Source organism: Acinonyx jubatus, chromosome E1, assembly GCF_027475565.1.
Source record: "Acinonyx jubatus isolate Ajub_Pintada_27869175 chromosome E1, VMU_Ajub_asm_v1.0, whole genome shotgun sequence".
Classification (NCBI taxonomy): Eukaryota; Metazoa; Chordata; class Mammalia; order Carnivora; family Felidae; genus Acinonyx; species Acinonyx jubatus.
This window is the reverse complement of record NC_069397.1, coordinates 55634127-55641894: the sequence shown is the minus strand read 5'-3', so window position 1 is coordinate 55641894 and position 7768 is coordinate 55634127. Positions and strand designations below refer to the sequence as shown.

The window sequence follows — 7768 nt, the reverse complement described above, 5'->3', positions numbered from 1 at the left end:
ATTTCCGGGACAGCAAGGGGTGGGCTTTGGGGGTCTGACATCCTGCCTCGGGCTTAGTCTAGTTGAGAAACCTTGACCCGGCTAACTACCTTTCTGCAAAAGCCTTCATTTCCTGCTTTGTAAACTAGAAACAATGCTCGTCCCTGGGGTTGCTGAGGATTAGCTGAACATTCAGTAAGCTCCCTGGACGGTGCCCTGTGCGGGGAGAGCCTAATATGTTAGCTCATTTCTCTTCCCTCCCTTCTCCTTTGAATTTCACCGGAGGGAAGCTAGGGCTGGGAAGCCAAGGATACATTGTTTCTTCGGGTAAAAAGGTTGCAAGGCATTCTGGGTGGGTTGCTCTTGGGGCCAGTGACGGTTCGGCAGGATTGTTGGGTGTGGGTGTTAGAAAGCAGGGTTTCTCTATCGCACCCACCCTGGAGGGGAACGGAGCCCCAGCAGCACCTGCACGGCCCCTCCCCGGGGTACCTGTAGCCTGTGGGTGTCTGTCTGCCTCGAGGGAAGGATCATGGGGTCCGAAGCTCTGCCCCCAGGACCGTGGGGACTTAGGAAGCCAATCTGGCACCAGCTACCTGGAGCAAAACAATTCCCACGTGGACCCATCTCCTGGGTGTAAAATAGACGCACCGGGCAAAGCCCATTTGTAAAGGTTTGTGAGTGAGCCTGGGTTGCGGGAGCACCTCTCCAGCTCTCCAGAGGGGGGCGCTCGCAGGAAAGGATGAATCACCGAGCGGAGACACAAATAGCCCGTTGGTGTCTGTCTGAGAGTCAGGTCTTGGAATCACCTTGGAAAATGCGACACGGACATAAGGTGCCCTCTCCTTCCATGTTTTCTGGTTGCGTTAGAGAGAAACAGAGAGGGAGGGAGGAAGAGAGAGATGACCGATGAAGGGGGAGGGGGGAGGGCGCGCACGTGCCCTAAGGAAGGACGCTCAAGATGATAAAATGAAGCCCAATTTTTGTCCCTCTAGGGGTGCTCGTCGCTGAAGCCGCCACGGATGTCAGCGGATGTCAGCGCTCACGTGCAAACACAGTGCTCCGTAATCCTGCAGCCACAGCCTGAGGACGGTCACATGCCACCCCTGTGTAGGGACCGGGTTCCTGCCGCTCGCGGTCCTTCAGTCATGGTAGGAGGGGAGCAGAGTGTTTAGACCCACGCCCTGGTGCCTGCTGTATCTCTCTCCTACCTGCTGGAGATGCCCCTGCGGGACAGACGTGTGTTCATCAGACGGATGTCCCTCTGCGCACAGGGGCTCTCTCCGCATAAGTGCCCAGCGCCGGGGGTGTTAAGGAGGTGCATGGGGGTCCTTTCCAGGGTAGGCTATGGCAAGCCCTCCGGGGGGCTGTCAGCCTTTGTTGCGCTGGTATTCTGGCTCTAACCGAGGGTCCCTAGAGCAGAGATGCTTGACAGTCGTGGGGCACGGTTGGAGGGAGGTATGACCTAGCTGGAGTCAGAGGGAACCAGACGTCGTCCCCAGAGATGGCTCGTGCTGCCATGACTCGGCAGCGACCGGGCGCGCTTCTGATCCACCGGCGATGCCTTGCTAATGGGTCACCAAGCGTCATCAGCGTAAATCTTTTTTGTCTGCTGTCTGTCCTCACCATACAGCTTGGGTTCCGTGAACACGGGGAAGGTTTTTGTTAAATTATTATGTCCTCAGTAATTAGAGCAGGGCACAGAGTGGTACCGAGGATATTTCGGGAATGGCCGAAGAAAGGAATGAGCAAGGAGGAGAGTGGACGCTCCCGAAGGCAAGGTGCCGGGGTTTGAGAGCCACATCTCCACGGACCGCGGCCCTGTTTGGGTCCCTTGCCTCCCTCTGCCCGAATGGCCTGGGTGGTCTCTGAGGTCCCCAGGGCTGAGACCGTCCTGCGGCTGCCTGCCTCCTCATCACTCGTCCAGTTGTTCTGGAAATCTCCTTTATTTTGTTTTTCGGTGGCAGAGATGACAAAGGACAGGGGAAATTTAGCCTCCAGGCCCTTGGTTTGCTTAACAGGTTTAAGGGAAAAGTCACTTCTCCAGCCCACTGGGAGGCTGGCTTGCAATTGCGTTATGGGTAAATGGGTATGGGTATGGGTTATGGGTAAATGAACATGCAAAAGCCGCCCTTGGCCTTGAGAAAGCCCGTGGTGCCTGAGAGGAAGTGGGGTAAGTGCAGGGGGGAGCATAGATAAAGGGCACTTGGGGCCTTCCAACATCCCCCCTACCCCCCACCCCCGCTTTCAGAGGTGGAAGGCGTAGGGTGGCCGTCCCTTTGCCCGACCACGTCGGTCCCCAGCACCAGGTCTGCGCGGTGGCCGAGACTTCGTGTCCAGGAGCCACCTGCTGGGCCGGGAGGGGGTTTATTTATCAGTGTGAAACACTCCACCCTCCCGAGTGTTTTATGGGATTCCCAAACCATGGCAAGCAGACGAATGTTCTTCCCCCAAGCTTCCCTCGGGAGAGAGAGAGGAAAAACACGAGGATGGGAGAGATGAAAAGCTTTTTTCTCCCCCTTCCCCCACCCCCCCCCCTGCAAAACCGGGACTGCACTTCAGATGAAAATAATGCGTCTTGAAGGTGGTGATAAGGTAGAGGCGAAAATTGCCCCCTTGCTGTTTAAGACGGTGCTTCCGGCTTATCTCTGCGGTGCCCGTCAGGTGGAGACAGCCCAGAGTGTGGAACAAAAGCTGTCTTTTGAAACACGGTCTCTGAGAACATTGGCCTATTTTTTTTTTTAAGTGTTTAATTTCAAGGCTTCAACGCATTCTTTTTTTTTTTTCTTCTTTACAATTTTTTTTTTCTCTACAATAGGCGATTGTGGGGCGCGAACAAAATGTGGCCGCCGATTAGGGCTGTGTCTCGCTTGCTCGGCCAACTGTTCTGTCTTTTGTTGTGCCGTGAATGCGTTTTCCTAAGCCACTTGGCTTCTCGGATGCTGTGTATTTAATTTGCCTCGAACATTCCTGCAGATCAGGCCCTTTTAGACCAGCGTTTCGTTAGGGCCTTGTATGATTGCACAGGGAGTGAGGCCACGGGTCCAGGAGACTGGGTAGGGGTGAGGGCGGTCTGCTGGCCCGCTCGGCTGGCTCCACGCCTGCCCCTCCAGGCCGTCTGACGGGGGGCTGGGCGTCTCAAACATCTTTCCCCGGTCAGTACATCCCTGGCCGCCAGGCTTTTATCTCCTCCCCCCCCCCCCCCCCAGGCTCTTGGGCAAAATATTTCTTTAACATACTAAAAAGCGGACCACTTGACCCACAAAAGCCTGACTTTCTAGAACATTCCTTTACACTCAGAACAATTGTTTGGACTCAGAACAATTGTTTGGACCCCTGTCCTTCAGAGGCCTGCTGGGATGAATCGGGCAGTGAGGGCATCTTCTGAGTTCTGCCGACTTTGGGGGGTTTCTGCTCCGCTGAGGGGCGTCTGCTTGGTGGTGTTGACCCTAAAACATGCTTCATACAGCCGCCCCCTGCAGCAGGTGACTGACACCCGTGAGGGCCTTGGGGGACGGTGAGACAGGGTGGGGCCTGGGGACTGATCTGGGGCCACTCCCGGGGGTAGGGACATCTCTGTAGCCTTTTAAAGACGGGGAGTAATGGAGCTGAGTGTGGGAGGTGAGCGAGCCAGATGTGACTGACATTTTGAGGTCAGAGCGGGCAAACCCGCCGTGGGGGGTCCACGGGACATCAGACACAAGTGGACTTTGCTCTTGACCCCGAGGGAAGATGGGAGCCCGATGATGCACGATCCGTCTGAGGGTTGCCGTGGACAATAGTGTCCCCTCCTCAAAAGCCATACTCAAGCCCTAACCTCCTGTGAACGTGACCTTATTTGGAAATAGGGTCATTGCAGATGTAATCGAGCCAAGTTGAAGGTATACTTGATTAGTGTGGGTTGGGGCTCTAATCCAGTATGACTGGTGTCCTTACAAGAAGAGAAGACACACACGCACACGCACACGCACACACACATGTGCCCACAGGGACGATGCCGTGCGGATTGCCCACAGCTCCCAGAAGCCAGGAGCGAGGAGGCATGGACCAGTCTGTGTTAGGGCCGCCAGAAGGAACCAAGCCCGCGGACTCCTCGGTTTTGGACGTGTGGCCTCCAGAACTAGGAGAGAGTACTTCCTGATGCTTTAAGTGACCCCCTTGTGGCCATTTGTGACGGGAGAGCGACAGGAAACTCACACGAGGGCCTGCTGTGGGCCGAGGCTTCATATCCGTCTCCGTCGGATTCTGACAACAGCCCAGAGGTGGACGGTGACTCCTTTTCCAAGATGTTCCGAGTGAGCGGCAGGGTCAGGATGGGAACCCTGGCCACCTGATTCCTCAGAGGGCCAGCCTGGGGCAGAGATAGCTCTGTGCCTCTCGTCTCCTGCCCGGACACAAACCCACTCCTGCGTCTGTGCCTCTGGAAGGCTTCTGCCCTCGCCCCCCACCCGCCCCTGCGCACAGGGCCAACTTCTGCTTTCTGCATCCCTCTTGGACTTTGGCCACCCTGCCCTCCACACCCCCTGGCCTCTGGTGGGCAGACGTGGAGCCTGGATGCCAGGGGGAAGCTGAGCTCTCCATCTGAAGTTGGAAACCCTCCCGCAGACAGGGGGCAAGCGCCCACGGGTGGGGTCCTCCGCAGGATGAACAGCTGCATCCGTTCCCCCTCAAGCAGGTCCCCCAGGGCCACACCAAGCCTGTTGCTGTCAGAGGGCTGAGCCTGGGTTTGCCCCGTGGAGATGTGGAGACGAAACAAGCTAAACTACAGCATTTCAAAGGCGCCTGGAATTCTGGTCTCCGTTTTGGAACACTCCTCCTTGCGGTAAGTCCGGGAGCCACTAGATGGCAGTAAAGACCGAGGCTGGACCAGTGTCACGGCCAGGGGCTGGACAAGGCAGGGGGTGGGAGGGGGGGAGACCCAGAAAACCCATTGCGGGAGAAGAGAGGGCACTCGAGCCACCGCTGTCCGTGAGGGACCCAGGAAAGGGGACGGAAGGATCAACGTGCAGTGAGGCTGGGCTGGGAGCCTGACGATTGGACGCACAGGAGCCTCTTGGAAGGAAGTCGGTCGGAGAGTCCACCTGGTTCCTTTGTTTTGAAACAGGTGACTTTCCAGAGCCCCAGGCATTTTTCTCAGGGATCACAGGGCCCAAGGCTGCTTGCCAGACGGTGCACATCTGTGTGTCAGGCCATGGCAGCAGTGGGGGGCGGGGGGTGGCCACAGCAAGGCAGAGCTAGGGGTACTGAGGCACGCGGGCCTGGAGGACAAGCCTACCAGCTAGTGACCCCAAACAGGTGACTTACCCCTTCCTCACCTGTAAATTGGGGTAATGACAGGTAACGGGGTAACCATGGCGGGGTTACATGAGACAGTGCAAGGAAAAGACGCACAGGACCGGGTACCCAATTCAGCCCCGAGCCCGTGCTGTTAGCAGAATCACCAACTCCATCATGCTTGTTCTTCTGGTTTTTTTTTTTTTTAAGTTGTTGTTTATTTATTTTTAGTAATCTCTTCACCCAACCTGGGGCTCGAACTCACGACCCCAGAGATGAACCCCTGACTGAGCCACCCAGGTGCCCCCATGTTATTCGTCATAGCATAGGGTTATCTTAGAAGAGGAATCAGGTGTAGGGATACCTTGGGCATCTGACTCTTGATTTCAGCTCAGGTCATGGTCCCAGGGTTGTGGGATCAAGCCCCTGGGTCGGGCTTCACGCTGAGCATGGAAGCTGATTAAGATTCTCTCTCTTGGGGAGGGGTGTCTGGGCGGCTCACGTGGTTAAACATCCAACTTCGGCTCAGGGCACTATCTCGCGGTCTGTGAGTTTGAGCCCCGCATCGGGCTCTGTGCTGACGGCTCGGAGCCTGGAGCCTGCTTTGGATTCTGTGTCTCCCTCTCTCTCTGCTCCTCCCCCGCTCATGCCCTGTCTCTCTCTGTTTCAACTATAAATATGACATTTTTCAAAAATTAAGATTCTCTCTCTTGGGGAAAATGGGTGATGCATTGAAGAGGAGGGAGCTTGTTGGGATGAGCCCTGGGTGTTGTATGTAAGTGATGAATCATGGGAATCTACTCCCGAAGCCAACGGCACACTGTATACACTGTAGGTTAGCTAACTGGACAATGAATTATAGTAAACAAACAAATAATAATAAAAAGAGAAGAAAAATGGTTCTACAAATATCTCCAGCTTCATTTCCTTGAGCACGACCTACCTATTCTGACCCTCTAACGTTCCCCGATCAGGGCTCAATATGCTGAATCTTGAAGACACAAGATGCTAGGACCCAGGGCTAATGGGACACAGAAGACAAGGGCTGCCCGAATAAATACCATCACCGTTCAAAAAAGAAAAAAAAAAGATTCTCTCTCTCTCTCCCTTTGCCCCCCCCCACTCTCTCTTGAAATGAAAGTAATAAAATAATAAAAATAAAGAAGATGAGTCAGATGTAAAAAAAAAAAAAAAAAAGCAAAGCAAACCAAATCTGATTCTGTTTCGCTGCACACTCTGAACGCAGGATGCCCAGCTTTGGATTGTAGTGCGGTCCACCCGGCCTCTTCCAAGATGCTTTCCAAGTTGTCCCTTCCCGTGGAGGGCTCAGCTTTGCCCGTAGATGTACGCAGGCTCCCTCCCTGAAAGTCAAGGAGGGCCCAACGTGCGGGGGCATCAGGCGGGGGGCTCCACCTGCCTTTATCTGTGATGATGGAAAGTGATACAGGAGTTGTGTCCTGAAGGGGCCCCAAGGTCAAAGCCAAGAGAACAATCCCCAAGCTGGACATCGGCCTCAGGGCTGGGCTGAGAGTGGGAGCCACCGTGTGGGAAAAGATGAGGCCGGGCAGAAGGTCTAGGAGGACTTGGAACCCGGAGGGCCACCCAGCTTTGGGGACAGACCCCAAAGAGAAAACACGGGCCGTGTGGCGGCCTTGACGGTCATTCTGCAGCTCGTTTGGATGGCTGATTAACAAGGCCGAGCAGTGGCGTGCGGGCCTAAGGGAGAGTATTGCTTGGTTCTGGACATGGGGGAGGCTCGGGGGTTAGGTCAGAGGCCCGTGTGTCCCTTCCAGGAGCAGCTCCACGCAGAGCGATCGCTTTCAATAAATACTGACAAAGTGCCGGCAAGTAAGAGCGTGAGGCCTCCTGGTCACCTTGAACGGGGTGACCCACTCACCACACACTCATTAGATAGGGTCCTTCTGGGTTAGTTAGCTCGTCAGATCCTTGGGATCCTCGAGAGAAGTACCACTTACGTTTGCCAGAATGCCTGGCCACGTTCGGTTCCCCTGGGCCAAAATCAGGACCATCCTACAAGATGCTTCACGGGGTCTTTGGACCTGGTGTTGACAGTGATGACAAGGCAGCAGGGGAGGTTAGTTCTTTTCTTTTCTTTTTGCTTAATGTTTATTTCTTTTGAGAAAGAGAGAGAGAGCAGGGGAGGGGCAGAGAGAAAGAGAGAGGGAGACACAGAATCTGAAGCAGATTCCAGGCTCTGAGCTGTCAGCACAGAGCCCAACATGGGGCTTGAACTCATGAGCTGTGAGATCATGACCTGAGTCGAAGTTGGACACTTAACCCACGGAGCCACCCAGACGCCCCAAGACATTTTATTCTTAGAAAATAAATATTATAGGGGCCCCTGGGTGGCTCCGTCGGTTAAGTGTCTGACTCTTGATTTTGGGTCAGGTCATTGATCTGACAATTTGTAAGATCGAGCCCTGCGTCAGGCTTTGTGCTGACAGCGTGGAGCTTGCTTGGGATTCTCTCTCCCTCTCTCTCTGCCCCTCCCCAACTT

The 7768-nt window shown here is 55.0% G+C and overlaps 1 long non-coding RNA gene across 1 annotated transcript; it reads left to right on the top strand.

The window, feature by feature from the left end:
* The first annotated feature begins 969 nt into the window (after nt 1-969).
* Nucleotides 970-6384, top strand: LOC113597010 (uncharacterized). The gene is made up of 3 exons (XR_008294129.1): nt 970-1086; nt 4652-4798; nt 6225-6384. It is a non-coding gene; the product is annotated as an uncharacterized LOC113597010 (long non-coding RNA).
* Nucleotides 6385-7768: the final 1384 nt, after the last annotated feature.